The following is a 9,253-nucleotide window of genomic DNA, read 5'->3' as shown; positions in this document are numbered from 1 at the left end:
CAAACAAACAATTAAGAACGTACATTGTTTACAAAATAAGACCATATATAGATAGAAAAATATGAAATATATAAAACACAGAACACAGTCAGTTGCTAATATACTACAGGTGCATTGTTCTTGATAGAGTTCAACAGTTTTACAGTCAAAATTAATACATACGCACACACGATTAATTCATATTTGATTTAATACATTAGTGCATGTCATTATTTACAGTAAATGTTAAAATATCTTATTTTAATTGGGAAACAAGATCAATTTTCATACAATTTCTATTATATGAGCAAAAAAAACCCTGCAATTTTTGCTATTTAATTTACCATTTATTTATTTAAATCACATAATTTATTTAATTGGCTAATCTATATTATATTTGACATTTTAACAGAAATATTCACAAAAATGTTTTCACGCGCTTAATTAAAATTAAATGACCAATTTGAGATGTCAAATTTAACACATTAGTGCATATGATTAATTAAATTAATAATGAATTAAAATCATTACTTTATTTATAATTTACATATTTTAGTTAGTTTTTTTTTGCTCGCATAAATTCTTCAGTCAAAATATGTTAACATCTTGTATAAAATTTAGATGTCAAATTTAATATATTTGTGAATGTGATGATTTGTTGTGAAAGTTGAAGGATCATTGCATATTTTAGCAGAAAACCCCCCACAAAATTTCGAATTAAATAAATTTTAGATGTCACATTTAACACATTAGCACATGGTTAATTCAGTTAATAAGTTACATTTTGACAGAACATTTGTGCTTTTTTTCCACCTGTAAAAAATTAATACAGTGTGTTTTTGGTGAATTTAGCAGTCAATGTGGTGTTGAATCAAATCCACTAAACTAAAACATGTTTTATTTGGTGCATAAAACCCTAATCCTCACTTTACAAAACCACTTCCAGTGCAACTCTAAATACTTCTGATTAACATTAAAAGTTAAAAGTGATGCTTTTATGCTGAGAGAATGGAAATGACGTAAACATTTCGAGTTTTGTTACTCTTTTCAGTGGCGTTTAAGTTCATCTTACTAGTGCTTAGTTAGATTTGCTTAACAACTACAGATCTAATACGGAGTACTAAAGTTCAGTGTTTGTGCTTCAGAAAACACCTAGCAACCGCCCATAAGACCCTAGCAACCGGCACTCACGTTTTCTTGAGCAAAAAAAAAAATCAGGTCATTTCTGACTCACTTCAGACTCTTGTTCTCTAGTTGATCTCCACCCATTTGTCCAGCTCTCGTTCTTCTGGACTGCAGTGATGTGGTGTGAGTGTTGTATTGTGGGTAGTGAGTCACGGGCGGGTGCTCTGGGTGGTGACTGTGTTTGCTTTAGCTACGGTTTCTCCTCTCAGACCCGAGCAGGACTCAGAAACGCCTCCGCGGGGAGCTGGCTCAGCAGTCCTGACAGGACCACTGCAAGAAACACACTCTCTGTGGATAGTTTTGTCTGGTTTTAAAGACTTTTAGATTTTTAAAGTGGAAAAAAATGTACAAAAATGTTTAGAAAAGTTTAAAAGATTTAACATATTGGTGCATATTATTAATTACATTAATTAAAAAGTAGTTTAATTTTTAAAAATAAAAAAATAATAATTTTAACTGGAAAATTCACAGAAATATTTAGAAAAATGTAAAAGATTTAAACACATCAGCACACATATGATTAATCAAATTAAAAATACATGAAATAAAAAGTGTAAGTTTAATTTTAAAAATACGTAAAACAAAATACTGGACGATTCACAAAAAAGTTTTAACAAATTAGCGCATCTGCATATGGTTAATTACATTAATAACATGAAATAAAAAGTATTAGTTTAATTTAAAAAAAATAATAAATTAACTGGAAAATTCACAAAAATGTAAAACTTTTACACATTACTGCATTGCTTAATTATATTAATATATTTGTTTTGTTTTTATATAAAAAAAACATTTTAACTGGAAAACTCATGCAAAAGTATTTTTGATATGTTTTATTGAATTAAAATGAAATAAAAAAACTAGACATTGAATTTACACTAGTGCATATGATTAATTAAATTAATAATTCATTAAAGCAAATCAATAAAAAGCTTTCATTTTTAAAAAACGTTTTAACTTGAGAATTTAACATATTAGTGTATGTAATTAATTAAACGCATAATAAAATAAATAAAATACATTATTTAATTTATTTTACTCATGCAAATTGATCTTGTTTTTTGTTTTTTGTTTTTTAAACATCCTTTAACAAATTAAATGTCAAATTCGAACCATTACCACAAGTGATTATTTGTGGTTAATGTTAATAGGGCTTATTTTAACTCGAAAACAAGACAGAATAGAAGGGAAAAAATAATTGTAACTATTGTTTTATTTACTCACATGAACTAATGGGTTGAATTTGACGACTAAATTTGACATTTGCATTTTTTTTGTCTGTTTTATTTGAAATGAGCTCATTTTAATTTGGTTTAAATCAAATTCACTTAACATATTTAATGCAGTACAGAAAATCCTAATGCAAAACCATCTCCCGTGCAACTCTAAAGCACTTCTCAGTAAACACTGAGAGGATGCAAATGCCTCAAAGACGCTGCTACTGTGAAGTTCCAGAAAAAACGTCTGTTTGCGACACCTCCCTTCACTGCTAACAAACCGTCGTCCTCTCATTAAACTTCTCCCGGCTGTCGGGAACATTTATGTTCTTTATGAGAGTGGCAATGATAGAGCTCAGTACGTTCAGTTCATTTTGGCTCGACACACTAGAGCTTTACTTCTGCCAGCAAACCCAGACACACTCCAATGTTATTTCAGATAACAGATGTTTCACAAAAGTACATTTCTTTGCATTCTAAAATAAACAAGATGTTGCCCAGTTTTTCCACTTTCAACCATTTGTCTTAAAAATCCAGGCAGTGCATGCAGTGATCAAATGTTTCCCTTGAATGCAATGCAGGAGTCAGTCACAGATGCAAAAGTCCTCAAATATACTCTATGCAAGTATGTAAACTTTGAGATTTCACATCTTTGCATTATGCAATGCTTGTTTCTTGCTGAACAGATAAAAACTGAGCATGCAGAAATGCATGTCGGATGTCAGCGTCTGACCTTGGCAATGGGGGGCGGCTGTCGTCCTTTCCACCTACGTGTGAGGCTGTTTGACTGCAGACTTTAAAGCAAGACACTAAAGGGTTAATGCAGTTAACATGCCTGTGCCGCCGCTGCTGTAGACATTAACGTGTGTTCATATGGTTTGTGACGACCCGTCAGGCGCTAACCAGAACTGATTCTGTGCTGTTGCTTTTTTTCTTTTCTTTCATACTTCTTTCTCTTTGTTGTAGCATAGACGGATCTTTTCTTTCCAAGTTTCCAGTCATATGAGCTCAGCAAAAGGCTTTTGGCTTTACAATGCTGAAGGGAAACTAACTAGAAGCAGTGAAGTCAAATTTGTTTAAATGCTGCACTTTTTACAATACACAGTTTCAAAGCAGCTTCGCAGAAAATCATGATGTTAATGTTTATATCTTAATAACTTCATGCATTATAGTTACATTTAGCAGATTAGAGCTGGGCAGATTTTGCAGCAATACAAGCAATCAAGCAGTTGAGGTTCGCGATATGGTTTAGTGGTACAGAAGTTTAACTTTATATAAATAGCCAGCAAAATACTGCAAAATATATAAATAATATATATATATATTTTTTTTTAACTTTTTTTTTTGACAAGGTAGTTTCATATGTATGATGGCTTTTTAATGCCACGTTAAAAAATAAAAAAGATTACGAGATTAAAGAAGTAATTTTCAATATTTCACAATATTAGTAGAATAAAGTCGAAATGCTACAAGAATAAAGTCGAAATACTATGAGAATAAAGTTGAAATACTATGAGAATAAAGTCGAAATATTACAAGAATAAAGTGGAAATATTACGAGAATAATGTCGAAATACTACGAGAATAATGTCGAAATAATATGAGAATAAAGTCGAAATATTACGAGAATAAAGTCGAAATATCATGAGAATAAAGTCGAAATATTACGAGAGTAAAGTCGAAATATTATGAGAATAAAGTCGAAATATCATGAGAATAAAGTCGAAATATCATGAGAATAAAGTCGAAATATTACGAGAGTAAAGTCGAAATATTATGAGAATAAAGTCGAAATACTACGAGAATAAAGTCGAAAGACTACAAGAATAATGTTGAAATATTACGTGAATAAAGTCGAAATATCATGAGAATAAAGTCGAAATATTACGAGTAAAGTCGAAATACTACGAGAATAATGTTGAAATATTACGTGAATAAAGTCGAAATAGCATGAGAATAAAGTCGAAATATTACGAGAGTAAAGTCGAAATATTATGAGAATAATGTCGAAATACTACGAGAATAATGTTGAAATATTATAAGAAAAAAGTCAAAATATCATGAGAATAAAGTCGAAATATTACGAGTAAAGTCGAAATACTACGAGAATAATGTTGAAATATTACGTGAATAAAGTCGAAATAGCATGAGAATAAAGTCGAAATACTATGAGAATAAAGTTGAGATACTATGAGAATAAAGTCGAAATATTACAAGAATAAAGTGGAAATATTACGAGAATAATGTCGAAATACTACGAGAATAATGTCGAAATAATATGAGAATAAAGTCGAAATATTACGAGAATAAAGTCGAAATATCATGAGAATAAAGTCGAAATATTACGAGAGTAAAGTCGAAATATTATGAGAATAAAGTCGAAATATCATGAGAATAAAGTCGAAATATCATGAGAATAAAGTCGAAATATTACGAGAGTAAAGTCGAAATATTATGAGAATAAAGTCGAAATACTACGAGAATAAAGTCGAAAGACTACAAGAATAATGTTGAAATATTACGTGAATAAAGTCGAAATATCATGAGAATAAAGTCGAAATATTACGAGTAAAGTCGAAATACTACGAGAATAATGTTGAAATATTACGTGAATAAAGTCGAAATAGCATGAGAATAAAGTCGAAATATTACGAGAGTAAAGTCGAAATATTATGAGAATAATGTCGAAATACTACGAGAATAATGTTGAAATATTATAAGAAAAAAGTCAAAATATTATGAGAATAAAGTCGAAATATTACGAGAATAAAGTGGAAATACTACAAGAATAATGTCGAAATACTACGAGAATAATGTCAAAATATTATGAGAATAAAGTCGAAAGACTACAAGAATAAAGTCAAAATACTATGAGAATAATACGATTTTGGAATATCTTTAGATGCTCTCAATCTGGGCACTTCAATCTCATAATTGCTACTAATTAATTCTTGTAATTTTGACTTCATTCTCAAAATAGTATAACTCTAATCTCGTAATAACTAAAACTTCGTCAAGCATGTTTCTGCCATGAAAAAAAAAAAGATCTCGGGAAAAAAATACGTTTATATTTTTCGGTTGAGATTTAAGGTTGAAGTGCATTTCTGAGTTTATATCTCGCTCTTTGACTTTTTTTCACAGAATTGCAAGAAACAGTCAGAATTGTGCGATACAAACTCATAATTGTCAGAAAAATGTCTGTTTTTTCCATAGTGGGAAACTAATTCTGTAGTTTTCAGTTTACTTATTTAATGTCAATTTATTTATTATGAGACCCAGAGATCACCAACATAAATACTGCTCTGATTATAAAAACTAAATTATATCAAATCATTTTTTCTATTAAAAAGCGTCCTTAAATAGCTTAAGTTTAGTTTAAGATACTTTCTTTTAGTAGCTTGTAGAGTAGTGACTGATTTATCATGTATAGCTTGAAGTTAAAGTTTTAAAGCAGCTTCTACAAAATAAAAATAAAAACTTGTAGATGTCAAGAGTGTCAAGAGACAGAGCTGTATGAAGGTACTTTCTGCAAAATGACGCTGTGCTGTGCTTTTTTCCTTTTGTGAATTAAAGACAGAAAGAGAGGGAAAAAAACACGCATTTTGAAAATTGCCGTTGGCCTTGGCTCAAGGCGCAGTCGTTCTGGTAATGAGGGGTTAGAGCGGCATTATTGCTCCCAGATGCCTCCCCGCGTCTCTCTGGCCTTTGATGCAAAACCTCTTACACACACACACACACACACACACACACACACACACACACACACACACACACACACACACGTGACTTAAAGCAGCATATTTGTGTTTCAAACTGTTCATTTCTGGTTTAGTTCTACATGTATGATCACACCTGACAGTGTGTCCATTCTGATGTCCAGTGTATGAACGTGGCCATGAAAAGTGTGTTTGCGAGGCTGTTTTGTTTGGATTAGAGTAGCGGGCCGCAGTCAGCCGTGAGAAGTGTGTTTATGAATCGAGTCTGAACTTCCTCCGCTCTTATAATTGCGCTGGTATTAGTCACACCAAAACAAAACAATGGAAAATATTCACAGTTTTGTCCGTGCGGTTGGACGTTGGAAAGAAACATCGCAAATGAGATCTAGTTTATGTTTCATCTGTTTCTCTGGAACACAAATGAGATTTGACTGAAATGGAAACGTTTCGGGAATTGATCTTGACTATGTCTCAAACTATGGTCAGTGAGGAAAGAAAGAGCTACATCTGAGTGCTCAAATGTTCTTACTAAGTGATTAGTTTTTGTTCTTGGATTTGTTTCTTCATCAGATTTGTATAAATGTGTCATTCCATCACTCTCTCACCAATGGATCCTCTGGAGTGAATGGGTGCCGTCAGAATGAGAGTCCAAACAGCTGATAAAAACATCACAATAATCCACAAGTAATCCAACTAAAATACGAGTCCATAATCCATAATAAAAAAAGTGGTCTGGTCTGAATCAGGAGAGAAATCTGCACAGATCAAGCAACATTTACAAGCCAAAACAGTCCAAAACAGCTCTAAAGAAATATGTGGCTGGATTTTGATGTGAGGAGATGGACTCGTTATTTTAGTTAAAAATGTCTTAATGATGGATTTGTTTCAGCTTTTGTCTTGTCAAGATGTAAAACTGATGGACTGGAGTGGTGTGGATTACTGAGATGTTTTTAATCAGCTGTTTAGACTCTCATTCTGACGGCACCCATTCACTCCAGAGGATTTATTGGTGAGACAGTGATGGAATGACACATTTTTACAAATCTGATTAACAAACTCATCCTAATCTTGGATAGCCTGTGGGTGAGCACATTTTCAGCAGATTTTCATTTTTGGGTGAACTATTCATTTAAGAAAGATTGTAAGAATGTTCCTAAGGGCAAAATTACTGAAAACATGATTAAAAATTTGCATCGTACTTTTTTCTTAAGAAAAAAATATGATTCAAGACAAGTTGGAGGTTAAGATGAATTTTGCAAAAATATTTTTAAAGTGTTGTCTCAAGAACAATCTTGAGAGAGAGAAAAAAACTTAATTAAAAAGAAATGTTTGTGGGAATGCAAACTATTCTTAACTTGACTCTAAAAATAAGAAGTCTTTTGTAAATCTGACTCCGTATGTCTACAGCCGGAGGTTATTTACATCCTCGTTAGATTGGATTCTTAGTATCAGGTGACACAATTCATACTTCCTGTCTTGAATCACTGTGGGAGATCAGACAGATCAGATCTGGAGGCACTATGAAAATGAGTCTACAACGTTTTCAGAGATTCAAGGTTTTAAAGACCCAGAGCCTTTGAAACTTTACAAGAGCATATGGAGAATCATTCAGTGTGTGAGTGTGCTTAGGAAGCTGGGGAGGTCAGAGGTCATGACAGATATACACTGATGTCTGACTTCTCACCCTCTGATGACTTCCATGCGTGTGTGTGTGTGTGTGTGTGTGTGTGTGTGTGTGTGTGCGTGTGTGAGGTTGTGTTTAGTTGCAGCGCTGTGGTCTGCCGCTCAGTATATATGACTCTCTGTGGGTCTTTTTCTTTAAACACACAAGCACACCACACACATTAACCCCTAAAATACTCAAGTAGTGTACTCTTAAAAATATGGTTTATTTTATTTTTATTTATTTTTTTTACATTTCATCCTTCAAAACAAACAAAAAAAGCCTATTTTTAGAACAATAAAAGTTGTCTGAATTGTTCATTTTATTGTTTTATTTACTTTTATTTTGTTTGCTTTTTGCACCTTGAGCACTAATGTATGGAAGCCCGTTTTAGCCACTGAATAAAAAAAAATTAAAAAGGTTATTGCAACTTTTTATCTCACAATTCTGACTTTTTTCTCAGAACTGTGTGATATAAACTCGCAATTCTGTGAATCAGTCTTTTTTTTCTCCTTATAACTGGACTTTTAAACTCACAATTATGAATTTATATCTCACAATTGTGAGAAAAAAAGTCATAATTGCGAGTTTCTGAATTTTTATAACTTGCAATTCTGACTTTACTTATTATTTCTCACTCAATTGTAAGAAAAAAAGACAGACTTGTGAGATAAAAATAACAATTGTTTGTTTTTTTATTCAGTGGCGGAAACGGGCTTCCATACTAATACTTGACTTGATAAAAGAAAAAGAGAAACAAAATGATTGTCAAACCGTATCATCACCAACATTTTTATAGGCTACATAATTTTTTATATACTTTCCTAAATATATGTAAAATCATCTTGAGAATGACTCTAATACCATTCAAATTCAGTTTAAAAGTAAGTATTTAATCTGATTAATTCTCATTAAAATAAGGCAAAAAACAATCTTAATGGTTCTATTAACTTAATTTGATTTATTTAAATGGAAATGAGTTTGACAAGTTCTGTAAGATTCAAAAGATTAAAAAGGTTCTTGGTGTTTCATTATACTGTGTGTGTTTGGGTTTCTACTTTGGGATTTGGTGAATAAAATGTTTTTTTGGAAAGAGAAACTTTTATTTTAAAAGGAACAGTTCACCCAAAAAGAATCATTCTGTTATCATTTACTCACCATCATGTCATTACAAACCTCTGTGACTTTCTATCTTCTGTGGCAGATCAAAACCTTATGGAAGCCCGTTTCTGTCACTGAATAAAAAATATAAAAAGGTAATTGCGACTTTTTATCTCACAATTCTGACTTTTTTCTTGCAATTTCGAGTTTACATCTCACAATTCTGACTTTTTTTTGTCCGAATTGCAAGTTTATATCATGCATTTGCGACTTTATTTTTTCAGAATTGCAAGTTTATATCTCACAATTCTGAGTGAAAAGTTTATGTCATGCAATTCTGAGAATATATAAATAACTTTTTTTTTATCATTTAGGGGCAGAAATAGGCTTCC

Source organism: Garra rufa, chromosome 5 (assembly GCF_049309525.1).
Source record: "Garra rufa chromosome 5, GarRuf1.0, whole genome shotgun sequence".
In the NCBI taxonomy this organism is placed as follows: domain Eukaryota; kingdom Metazoa; phylum Chordata; class Actinopteri; order Cypriniformes; family Cyprinidae; genus Garra; species Garra rufa.
The sequence above is the reverse complement of the archived record's forward strand: the minus strand, read 5'-3'. Positions refer to the sequence as shown.